The sequence below is a fragment of the Symphalangus syndactylus genome, chromosome 18, assembly GCF_028878055.3.
Source record: "Symphalangus syndactylus isolate Jambi chromosome 18, NHGRI_mSymSyn1-v2.1_pri, whole genome shotgun sequence".
NCBI lineage: Eukaryota > Metazoa > Chordata > Mammalia > Primates > Hylobatidae > Symphalangus > Symphalangus syndactylus.
In genome coordinates, this window is record NC_072440.2 from 87663697 (window position 1) to 87677134 (window position 13438).

Sequence of the window (13438 nt, forward strand, 5' to 3'; positions counted from 1 at the left end):
CAAGGTCATTTCCAATTAAGATGCTTGTGTAAGTCCACATTTATGTAAGTATATGAATAACAGAATTACAGTAAATCCATGTGAGAGTATGGACATAGGTATACATGTAGGAAGGGCAAAGAAATGTGTAAAAGAAAATAAACATTCAATGTTTACATTTGGAGTTTCCTTTCACAGGTAGGGTTTAGACTTTCGATAAAGAAAGGCCCGGAAGACCCATTACTCTCATCCAAATTCCCATCACCCTCCTTTTATGCCACTGCTATACTAATATCCACAAGCAGTATAACCTAAGATTGTGCTTTCCCCACAATATAACCATTCTCATATCCAGTCCAAGGTAGACTGATCCAGTCTATCTCAATGAGGGTTGACAAGCTTTTCTGTAGAGAGTTTAATAAATATAGGTTTCCTTTCCCTTCTCAATAGTGCCATCTGTCAAGACAGTGCTTGCTGCCAACGTTGACTTCTAACAAATTACTTACTCTGGCCCTCTGACAAGAGCCAGTCCTTGACTCTTCTTGATCCTGGCAAATAAACTCCTGGTACCACTGTATCAAATTTTTATTGCTACTTAACTCCTTTTTCCCTCATTAATTCAAAGCTACAACTTCACGACTTCATCCATCTTGAACCCCAAATGTCAGTATTACTATCACTCACCATTGGCCCAGAAAGATGGTAAGAAAATAGAAACAAAAAAAGAAGGGGACAGAGACAAGGTAGGTTCAGGTGAAGGACAGGTGAATGGTAGTATTACCTCCCTTTTCTAGACTCTAAAAAGGAACCAGGTGCTACCTTACTGTTAATTTAAATTAAAATGTCTACTTCAGCGGGAACAGAGAACATTTCACTTTATGCAAAGTGCTCCCTAATGAAAGAATTATTATAACAGGGGGGAAAAAAACCTCAGTAAGCTTTTTTATTATGCTTTTATCTAGATCACTCTGCTTCCAGCTGTGAAACTGACTGAGGTTGTTAAAGCTCCCAAGGAGCCTCTACAAGAAACCATGGTTACTGGTTCAAAACAGTATCCAAAAAAAAAATTAGGAGGGGATAGCAATTTGAAGAGACAAACAGTTTTCTTAAATTTCATCAAATGAAGCTATAGCAACAAGGAGTAAGCTGATGGCTGGGCAAAGGCTTCAAGATGATAACTTCTCTATGAGCCATCAGGGTGCTTGATCTCTCAGCCCAGAAGGCCCAGCACCTCAAGGGATCATTTTACCTTACCCAAGAGTGATCCCCCAAAGCTAATTTAGTTATTTACTATGGACAATATCTTATAAACTCAAATAATATTCTCTTCACAAGGTCACTGAGTTTGCTTTAAACAGAAGCTTACTTGGAAAAAAATTAAGAGCGCAAGGTTGCTTAATAAGTGTATGAATCTGAGCCTAAAACGGTACCTACCGTTTTAATATAAAGCTGCCTAAGTCATTCTTACCAATCTTTTTCAAAAAGTTTTCATCAAATGCTTGTCTTTTCAAACCCCTTAGCGACGTTTTCAGTTATTAAATAATTCATTCCTTTCACATTTGAGAACCTATCATGTTTCAGGCACTGTATGAGACACTGGATATATCACAATAAAGAAAACAGACAAAACTCAAGCTTTTATGGAGCTTATAAACTAATGGAGAAAAGAGACATTAAATACATAATTGCAAATTGTGTTAATGTGCTAGGAAGAAAAAAATAAAAGGTATTTACTGGGATTTCAAGAAAACTTTCATTTTTGAAGAGATCGACTCCTCACAGCTATTGATGGTGGGTAATGGATACATAGAAATGGTGATGGATTCATCATACTCTCTACTTTTGTATGTATTTATAAATTCTTAAAACAAAAATGAAAGAAATAGGAAGAGACCTGAAAGATAAGTAGGTGTTAAAGAAGCAAAGCATGTCAGAGAAGAGTGTTCTCTAGGCCAAGAGAAGAGTAGATGCATCAATTCAGAGAACTGGGGAGTTTGGCATATTAGAGGGATTGAAGGAAAGATTAAAAGATAGCCTGGCCTTTAGAAACTTTTTTTTTTTTTTTTTTTATTATACTTTAGGGTTTTAGGGTACATGTGCACAATGTGCAGGTTTGTTACATATGTATCCATGTGCCATGTTGATTTCCTGCACCCATTAACTCGTCATTTAGCATTAGGTGTATCTCCTAATGCTGTCCCTCCCCCCTCCCCCCACCCCACAACAGTCTCCGGAGCGTGATGTTCCCCTTCCTGTGTCCATGAGTTCTCACTGTTCAATTCCCACCTATGAGTGACAACATGCGGTGTTTGGTTTTTTGTCCTTGCGATAGTTTACTGAGAATGATGGTTTCCAGTTTCATCCATGTCCCTACAAAGGACACGAACTCATCATTTTTTATGGCTGCATAGTATTCCATGGTGTATATGTGCCACATTTTCTTAGTCCAGTCTATCGTTGTTGGACATTTGGGTTGGTTCCAACTCTTTGCTATTGTGAATAGTGCCGCAGTAAACATACGTGTGCATGTGTCTTTATAGCAGCATGATTTATAGTCCTTTGGGTATATACCCAGTAATGGGATGGCTGGGTCAAATGGTATTTCTAGTTCGAGATCCCTGAGGAATCGCCACACTGACTTCCACAATGGTTGAACTAGTTTACAGTCCCACCAACAGTGTAAAAGTGTTCCTATTTCTCCACATCCTCTCCAGCACCTGTTGTTTCCTGATTTTTTAATGATGGCCATTCTAACTGGTGTGAGATGGTATCTCACTGTGGTTTTGATTTGCATTTCTCTGATGGCCAGTGATGAGGAGCATTTCTTCATGTGTTTTTTGGCTGCATAAATGTCTTCTTTTGAGAAGTGTCTATTCATGTCCTCTGCCCACTTTTTGATGGGGTTTTTTGTTTTTTTCTTGTAAATTTGTTTGAGTTCATTGTAGATTCTGGATATTAGCCCTTTGTCAGATGAGTAGGTTGCAAAAATTTTCTCCCATTGTGTAGCCAAAAGAACAAAGCTGGAGGCATCACGCTACCTGACTTTAAACTATACTACAAGGCTACAGTAACCAAAACAGCATGGTACTGGTACCACAACAGAGACATAGATCAATGGAACAGAACAGAGCCCTCAGAAATGATGCCGCATAGCTACAACTATCTGATCTTTGACAAACCTGACAAAAACAAGAAATGGGGAAAGGATTCCCTATTTAATAAATGGTGCTGGGAAAACTGGCTAGCCATATGTAGAAAGCTGCAACTGGATCCCTTCCTTACACCTTATACAAAAATTAATTCAAGATGGATTAAAGACTTATATGTTAGACCTAAAACCATTAAAATCCTACAAGAAAACCTAGGCAATACCATTCAGGACATAGGCGTGGGCAGGGACTTCATGTCTAAAACACCAAAAGCAATGGCAACAAAAGCCAAAATCGACAAATGGGATCTCATTAAACTAAAGAGCTTCTGCACAGCAAAAGAAACTATCATGGCCGGGCGCGGTGGCTCACGCTTGTAATCCCAGCACTTTGGGAGGCCGAGGTGGGCAGATCACAAGGTCAGGAGATCGAGACCACGGTGAAACCCCATCTCTACTAAAAATACAAAAAAAAAATTAGCCGGGCGTGGTGGCGGGCGCCTGTAGTCCCAGCTACTCGGAGAGGCTGAGATAGGAGAATGGCGTGAACCCGGGAGGCGGAGCTTGCAGTGAGCCGAGACTGCGCCACTGCACTCCAGCCTGGGTGACAGAGCGAGACTCCGTCTCCAAAAAAAAAAAAAAAAAAAAAAAAAAAAAGAAACTATCATCAGAGTGAACAGGCAACCTAGAAACTATTTTTTAAAAGCCCCACCAAAAACTAAAGAACTGTCACATCCACAAGCTACAGATGGCAGATATTCCAAATAGTAATAATGGAAGCTAACTTTTTGAGCCTTCACTAAATGCCAGGCAGTGTGCTAAGAGTTACTACACTTTATTTCATAGATGTCTTAGAACAATCTATAAGAAAGATACAATTTTTTCCTAGTTTGCAGGGGAGGAAACTAAGGCACAGAGAGATCAAGAAACTTGCCTAGAAATGTCTGATTGCAGAACCTGTACTTTTTCTTAACTACAATCATATATACTGCTTACCACATGTCCAGCTGACATTATTATTATGTTTTACTTAAGAGTTCTAAATTCTTGGTCCATTTCCACAATTAGCTTGGGCTTTGTGCTTAAATTATTTCATCTCTTGCTCATTTCACAAAATGGGATAGTAGATTATATATTAAGGTCTTCCCAGCTTTTAATGTACTTTTCCAATTACATTACTATTTTTTATACCAGAAGTTTATACTTACAGTATTTTATAGATATGATATAATTTAGGCAATTATCTAAATTTCGATAATTTATTAATCATTCAACAAATACAGGTCACCTTCATGACAGGTGCTCCACTAGGTGTTAGGAATACAGTAGTAAGCAAAATAGTTCAAAATCTCTGCCTGCATGGTATTTATAACTCAGTGAGACGAGACAGACAATAAATAAAACAAATAAACAATACAGTATGTTAGAACATGGTAAGTCCTATGGAGAAAATAAATCAGGAAAGGAGCACAGGAATTGCTGATTTCCCCATGCCTATCATGAGCAGGAATTTGTTGGGCACTAGGGCAAATAAAGACAAGCAATGTCTGATTCCCTGCATTGAGCTGACTACAATTTGGTAAACACAAATATGAGGAATTCTACAAAAGACAAATACACGAAGTGTCATGGGTCCACGCAGGGAAGAGGTACAAGGCAGAAGAAATTGAGTTGCAACCTGGATTTTACTCTCTTGAAAACTAAAAAGAAAAAAAAATTCCTAAAAAGAATGTGAGACATATATATTAAATCCACATTTCAAAATTTTGTAAAACCTTATTTATAAATATTTTAAGAAGATTTGAAAAAACAGACACACTATTTTCCTATTTGAGAAAACTATAATTAAAAATATCAAAGTTATAAGCTTAATACAAATCAAATAACTACAATATGTTTTAGAAACATAATCTTATAAGAATCTCTACTACAATTAAAAAAGTAAATGTAAGAAAAGCCAAGGAAGTCTTGAGAAACGGGAGTACTGAGAGTAGATATGCTCTCATGATTATGAAAAGATACCGACATGCTTTTCTCATTTGCTTTTCCTTCCACTGACTTCCCTCCTATTCTATGAGTAGCATCCATATCTTTGGTAGAGTTTAAAAATAAAAAGAGAAAGAAATAGTTAATATTTACCTTATGAATTAAAGAAAGAATTTTACAGTAAGATAAAAGTTTTTGAAAGTCTGGTTTTCCCAAAGAAGGAATTTGTTAGACACTAATATTTTCTGGCCAAGATTGAAAGAGTAGCATTATAGTTTCTTCCACAGTACAGAGCAGATATCCCTTCTGCTCATGACAGTTAGAACATGGGGCCTGTCAATTAGGGTAGAAAGATGATATAAATTAGAAAAAGTATAAATTATAGCCCCAAACTCCTGATTCTGGACGAAGGATTGTGGGATTAAAAGGTGAGACACAGACAGAAGATGCAAGTGACCAATACTCCCATCATCTTTCAGGCAGAGGCTGCAGAAGAAAAGAATGTGTGACGGAGTAAGGAAATCTGGGAGCTAGAACAGTCAGCTTCACTTCCCACTAAGACTGTACAAAACAACTGCCTTCCAGGAACTTCCCTGCCACGTGGTGCACGTGCGCACAAACACACACACACTTTCTCTCTCTCACACACACACACACACACCACCAACCTTTTTCCTCTCCCTATGCCTACTCAACAGAAGCTGGAGATAGCCACACCAAAATATATGCACAGAAACACAGGAAGATTGAGGAGGAATGTGAGATCAGCTCTGGCATCTCCCTTATTTCTCATGTGCCATAGAAGGTACATTTAGGAAATGTACCTTAGGAAATTTTTGTGTGCTCTAAAGTAGTACGGGAAAGGTAACTTAAGATACAGATTGACGACTTTGCCAGAGGGACAAAGTAATTCCAAAGCAAGAGGCCTGGAAGAGAGAAACCTGGCTCCGGGGACCAAGCCAGACTTCAGGCTATCTGTGACACGAGGAAAGATGGCCAATGCATCCTAGGAGCAAAAAGAACAGGTCTCAGACAGTTCTGGTAGTACCTCAAATGACAGTTCTGGTAGTACCTCGGTGGCCACAATTCCAGGGAGAGACTAGTAAGAAACCAGAGAAGATAGCAGATAGACTGATAGTCTTGGTGTGCTTCCACCACTACAAGGTCACACAAGCCAACCCGTAAGTCTAGATTCTGTTGTGGGCAGATCTGAGGAAAGTGATAATATTTGAACGAGTAGTATCCAGAAGCTGAAATATCCAAACAGAACAATTTAAATTATTGGATAAGACCCTGTTTACCAGATGACAGTTAAGCCTGGTACTCTTCTTCCAGCCATCCAGTGACCAGGGTTCATCAAAAGGAAGAGATAAGAAAAATAAAGAAGCTATATTTTCTTTGCACACCTGAGTATGAATAAGGTGTGATCCTACTACAGATTTCATGATGATTATTATATCTGAGAATTCAACAGAAATACCTTGCACATTAGAAACCAGTATCACCTTAACAGTGGACGTTCAATTGAAGATGGCAGAGTGAGCCCATTCATCTACCTCTTCTCCTGCTAAAGACCTGAGGTCAGAAGGGCCTGGGAGTATGGGCAGGCCACAAAACAACTGAGTGAAAAAACACCAATGACAGCCAGTACAACTCTAATGATAAGTGTCAGCCACAGCATTTATCATGAGTCTAAAGTCTTTGTCTGAGGGCTTATAGTGTGAACTTTGAAATGGAGATAATAGCAGGCTAAAGACAATCTCATTGGAGAGAGGCAGGGGGAAAGGAAGGCAACTCAGAACTAATCAGAACTCTCCCTGCAGAAAAATTCCTTTCCTACAGCAGAAACCGAGGGACAGGGCCCTGCTATTAGCCTTGTCTCTGCAAGTGCATGATAAGAAAAATGAGTTCAGGAACGGTAGCTCACGGCTGTAATCCCAATGAGACCGAAGTGGGAGGATTGCTTGAAGCTGGGAGTTCCACACCAGCCTAGGCAACATACAGAGACTCCACCTCTACAAAAACAGAAAAATTAATGGGTATGGTGGCGAGCACCTGTAGTCCCAGCTACTTGGGAGGCTGAGGTGGAAAGTTTCCTAGATCTTGGGTGGTCAAGGATGCAGTGAGCTATGATCGCACTACTGTGCTCCAGTCTGGGTGACAGAATGAGATCCTGTCTCCAAAGAGAGGAGGGGAGGGGAGGGAAAGCCCACCTCTCACTCACCACAGCAAGCGGGAAGCCAACTGCAGAGTCCCATGGTCAGCCATGATGCTCAGTGGGTTAGACAATATTTTGTAAAGGGGAATAATGAGCTGTACAGAATTACACCAGTTTCCAAGATTTCAAGAGCTATCATTCAACTATCAGCATCAAAATAATTTAAGGTGTTTATGTGCCCTACTCTAGACTTACTGAATCAGATTTTTGTCCATGGGACCAGGAATCTACATTTTACCTGGGCCGCCAAGCAATGGCTATGCACATTCAAGTAAGACAACCACTGATTGTGACCTTTACTTGAAAATACTGTAAAGAAGAAAGCTAACAATCACTGGCCACTTAATAAAAACCAAGAGAAGCAATAAAGTGAAGAAGTAGAGACACAATGACCTGAAGAAAATACAGTAAGGCAACAAAAATAAATAAAACGTTCCTAACTTTATTGGTATCTTGAGAGAGATTCAAGAGGCCAATATATCCACAGAACAACAACAACAAAAATCTGTTCTTATAATAATCAAGGAACAAGAGGAATTTTGGGAAAATAAAAACAAAAATTATTTTCAAAATGAAATAATGTGACTTTCAGTGAATGTCAGGATGGAATAAGCCCTTTACAGCCTATCTCCCTCACTGATTACAACTAAAAACTCTGGGCAGAATACTAAAAGCAACTTCTTGAAAACTGAAAAATAACAATGTCAGGTGCATTGGAGAAGAAAGTCAAAATATGAAGAATAGCCAATACGACGGTGAGTTTATTATTTTTTTTAAATCCTTCCTTTATCTACCACTTTGACCTGAGGGTGGGCAGAGTCCCAGAATTAGGCAGCAGACACACATGGCAAAACTCCAGGAGAAACCCCCTCTTTCTAGTGGGTGTAAAACAAGCATCTGTGGGCTACAGTGTGTGGTTTGGAGCAGTACGAGGGGAGTTCTCACTTTCTTTTCTTCTTTTTTTTTTTTTTTTTCTTCTCTGCTGACTCTGCCTCAGAGCCAGTCTAAGTTATGAAGCTGCACTACTGAGGCAGCACATCTGAAAGCCTAAGAGAAACCTGTCCTTCTATCCTAAAAAACGGGAAAGGGGCCAGGGTAGTAAGAAGAATATGGGAAGAATCTTCACTCTGTATTTCTCTGGGGGCATAACAGTGGGGGAGGGGGACACTAAGACTCTTAAGAGAAAGAAACCCCTACTACTAGTGAAAGGACTAGGAAAACTAGGAAAAGAGGCTGCTGGGAGCCAGACAGCATAAGGAAAGTCTCTGAGAGGACAGGGATCTAATTCCAAGTTGCATATGTGTAGAAAAAACATAAAGAAGTATAGCAAGCTGGCCAGGCATGGTGGCTCACGCCTGTAATCCCAACACTTTGGGAGGCCAAGGCAGGCAGACTGCTTGAGCCTAGAGTTTGAGACCAGCCTTGGCAATGTGGTGAAACCCCGTCTATACAAAAACAAAAAACAAAAATTAGCTGGGCATACTCTCGGGCTGAGGTGGAAGGATCACTTGAGTTATGGAGGCAGAAGTTGCAGTGAGCTGAGATTGTGCCACTGTGCACCTGCGGTCCCAGCTGCTAGGAAGGCTGAGCTGGGAGAATCCCTTGAGCCTGACGGGTAGATGCTGCAGTGAGCCCAGATCATGCCACTGCACTCGGCCTGAGCAAGAGAGGAAGATTTTTGTCTTAAACAAACAAACAAAAAGGCTCAAGCAATTCTCACACCTCAGCCACCCAAGTAGCTGGGACCACAGGCACACACCACTGGCCCAGCTAATTTTTTTTTTTTTTTTTTTTTTTTTTTTTTTTTTTTTTTTTTTTGAGACGGAGTCTCGCTCTTTCGCCCAGGCTGGAGTGCAGTGGCACAATCTCAGCTCATTGCAAGCTCCACCTCCCGGGTTCACGCCATTCTCCTGCCTCAGCCTCCTGAGTAGCTGGGACTACAGGCGCCCGCCACCACACCCAGCTAATTTTTTGTATTTTTAGTAGAGGCGGGTTTTTTCCATGTTGCCCAGGCTGGTCTCCAACTCCTGAGCTCAGGTGATCCACCTGCCTCAGCCTCCCAAAGTGATGGGACTACAGGCGTGAGCCACCGCCGCTGGCCCCAAATGAATCTTTAACTCAATGCAATCGTAATTAAAAATTTGATGAATATATTCTCAAGTAAATTTGGAAAAATATCAAAGAATAAAACAGTTTTGAAAAACTAATAAAAGAGGACTTTAAAGCTACAATAACACTAAAAATACATCATAATTATGCTGTGACAGATAATTAGATCAAAGGAACATTAATAGAGACAGAGAAATACACGTGTATATGAAAATCTTACATTGGGTAAACTATACTTTGAAATCTTGGTAAAAATGAAACATTTACTAAATGCTATCAGAACTAATAATCTAGATTTCTACATATCATTTATAAAAATTATGAAAGATTAAATACTTAAAAATATTTAAAGAAGATGAAAGACCAATAGCCAATAAGCATATGACAAAAAGAAGTCAAAAAACTGTAACTTAAGTGGCATTCGTTTTTTAATCTTTTAGATTGCCATTATGTTAAAAAAAAATCTGTGAATGTGTCTGCATTCACTGAGATGTATCAAGCATTTGGAAATTTCTACACTAAAAAAAGAGAAAAAATGTAGAGGAAAAAGTAGATCTGAATACTTAAACATTTCAAAACTTCTATACATAAAAAAATCACAAAGTAAAAAGGCAAGTAGAAAGGGTAAATATATTTGCACAAAACATGACAAATATTCTTAAAATATTCAAAATTCATATATATTGCTATAAAAATTGGTAAGACTCCAATGGATAAGTGGATAGAGAACTCTAAATACAACAAAGAAACAAATTAAAATGAAATGCACTTATCTACATGCCAATTTAGCAAACACTAGGGTGGGGGAACACCCAATGGGATAATGTGGTGAAGCAGGCATGCTCACTTGCTGACAATGAGGAAAGGTTGACACAATCTTACTAAGGAGCAATTTGACATATTAAGAAGAAAGAACCTTAAAAAAAGCCGACAGTATTATTAAAATTTGGGAAAGTCTTCAATTCTAGCCTCACATTTGACAGCTGCATTACAAGAAAAGTCACATACCATTTTGAGCACCGGTTTCTTCAATGTAAAATATCAATACCAGCCACTAATTCACAGAGTTGTAATATTTAAATAGAAACAAAGCCTGTAAAAATGTCTGAAAAAATGCAAAGCACAGGGTTGCCCAAGGGTCTGTGAACTTCAGGAAATTTTCGAAGATCTTCAAACTCTGACTGAACATGTGTGAACGTTTGTGAAAAGATCTACACAGCTTTAAGCAGACTCTCAAAGGGGCCCTGATCCAAAAGAAAACTGAAAACCACTACAGGCATGGAAAATAAAAGAAAGAATTTTCTTCCCAGTGTCCAACTGTTGCCTGACACACTATAGGCCCAAATTAGGAATTCACTATAAAACTCCAGATAGTATTTAAGATGATATTCAACTTACCCTGTTAATTTCTAAGCCCCTCAGAGTAGTATTTAGTGATTTCTGAGGAGATTAATTCATTCTCTGATATAGCTGTAACTGGAACCTGAAATTAGGAAAACAATTGGATCTACTTGGATCAATCACATGAAATTAATGCAGTCTACTTTGGAAAATGGGTGGGGGGGAGCAGTAAATAAATTTAATATATTTAAAGTACTATTCTGAACTCATTAATATATGCATAATTAGTATATAAACTATACTGGGACATTTCTCTTGAAGCAAACAAAAACAAAATTGTATATATTTTAATAAAATGGAATATAGAAAATTAACATTCTACAAAATACTTCTTTTTATCATTTGAAAAATAATAGCTTTTTAAAAAATTGACATTTAGTAACTATATTTATGGGGTACAGTGATATTTCAATACATATACAGAATGTGTAATAATCAAATCAGGTAATGGCATATCAATCACCTTAAACATTCATCATTTCTTTGTGTTAGGAACATTCAAAATCCTCTCTTCTAGCTATTTAAAGATACACACTAAATTCTTGTTAATGATAGTCACCCTACGTTGCTACAGAACACCAGAACTTATTCCTATCTAACCTATAATTTTGTATCTGTTATCCAACCTCTCCCAATACCTGCCTCCCGATTACCCTTCCTGCCTTTAGTAACCACAATTATACTCTCCACTTATACGTGCTCAACTTTTTTTAGCTCCCACAATATGAGTGAAAATGTGCTATATTTGTCTTTCTGTGTCTGACTTATTTAACTTAATATACTGTCCTCCAGGCTCATGCACGTTGCTCCAAATGACAGGATTTCATCCTTTTTTATGGCTGAATAGTATTTCATTCTGTATATATATCATATTTTCTTTATCCATTCATCTGTTGATAGATATTTAGGTTGATTCCATATCTTGGTTACTGTGATATGCTGCAATAAACATGGGAATATAGATATCTCTTCGACATACTGTTATCCTTTACTTTGGGTAAATACCTAGTAGTGGGATTGCTGAAACACATGGCAGTTCTATTTTTAGTTTTGAGGAGTATCCACACTGTTTTGCATAATGGTGGTTCTAATTTACATTGCTACAAATAGTGTATGAGCACCCTTTCCTCCACATCCTTGCCAGCATTTATTGTCTTTTTGATAATAGCCATTCTGAGGTGAAATAATCCTCATCATGGTTTTGATTTTCATTTCCCTGATGATTACTGAAGTTTAATATTTTTTCTATATATTTGTTGGCCTTTCACATATTCCTTTTGAGAAATGTCTAGTCAGATCATTAGCCTATTTCTTAACTGAATTATTGGCTTTTTGCTGTTGAGTTTCTTACTTATTTTTGATATTAATCTCTTATCAGAAGAATAGTTTGCAAATATTTTTTCCCATTCTTCGGGTTGTCTCTTTACTCTGTTGATTGTTTTCTCTGCTGTGAGGTTTTTTAGCTTGATATAATACCATTTGTCTATTGTTGTTTTTGTTGCACCTGTGCATTTGAAGTCTTAGCTATGAAATCTTTGCCCAGATAAATGTCCTGAAGCATTTCAGATTTTACATTTAAGTCTTAAACCAGTTGCAGTTGATTTTTATATATGATGAGAGATGAGGGTCTCGGTTCATTCTTCTGCATATGGATATCCAGTTTTCCCAGCCCCATTTATTGAAGAGGCTTGTCTTTTCCCGAATGTATGTTCTTGGTGCCTCTGTTAAAAATCAGTTGGCTATAAGTATGCAGATTTATTTCTGGGTTCTCTTCTGCTCCATTGGTCTATGTGTCTGTTTTTATGCCAGTGCATGCTGTTTGGGTTACTACTGCTTTGCAGTATATTTTGAAGTCAGATAATGTGATGCCTCCAAGGTCCTCTCCCACCCCTCAGGAATTCTTTGCCTATTTAGGGTCATCTGTGGTTTCATACACATTTTAGGATCTTTTTTTCTATTTTTGTGAAGAATGTCATTGGTATTTTGATAGGGCTTGTGTTGAATCTGTACATTGCTTTGGGTAGTATGGTCATTTTGACAATATTAGCTCTTTGTTAATCCATGAACATGAAATATGTTCCCATTTTTTGTATGTCCTCTTCAATTTATTTCATCAGTGTTTTGCAGTTTTTATTGTGGAGATATTTCACCTCCTTGGTTAAATTTATTCCTAGGTGGGGTGTTTTGTAGTTACTGTAAATAGTATTGCTTTCTTTTCCAGGCTAGTTCATTACTCATGTATAGAAATGCTACTGATTTTTGTATGTTGATTTTGTATCCTACAACTTTACTGAATTCGTTTATCAATTTTAAAACTGATTACAAAAAAGTGGAGTTTCTAGGTTTTTCTATATATAAGATTATGTCATCTGCAGACAATTTGACTTCCTCTTTTCCAATGTATATGCCCTCTATTTCTTTCTCTTGCCTATTTGCTCTGGCTAAGACTTCCAGTACTATTTTGAATAAGAGTGATGAAAGTGGGCATCCTTGTCTTATTCCTTTCCTTAAAGGAAAAACTTTCAACATTTCCCCATTCAGTATAATGTTAGCTGTGGGTCTGTCATATATGGCCTTTAACTGTATTGAGATATATT

The 13438-nt window shown here is 38.0% G+C and overlaps 1 protein-coding gene across 11 annotated transcripts in view; it reads right to left on the bottom strand.

Moving 5' to 3' along the window:
- NCOA1 (nuclear receptor coactivator 1) overlaps positions 1 to 13438 on the bottom strand; it is a 285404-nt gene that overhangs the window by 183515 nt on the left and 88451 nt on the right. For 7 of the 11 annotated variants that reach the window (XM_055253874.2, XM_063623901.1, XM_063623905.1 and 4 more), the window contains one exon: positions 10839 to 10923. The exons of the other annotated variants lie outside the window; for them this stretch is intronic. The gene's annotated coding sequence lies outside the window, so the exon portion shown is untranslated. The remainder of the gene's footprint in view (positions 1 to 10838; positions 10924 to 13438) is intronic. 11 annotated transcript variants of the gene reach the window in all.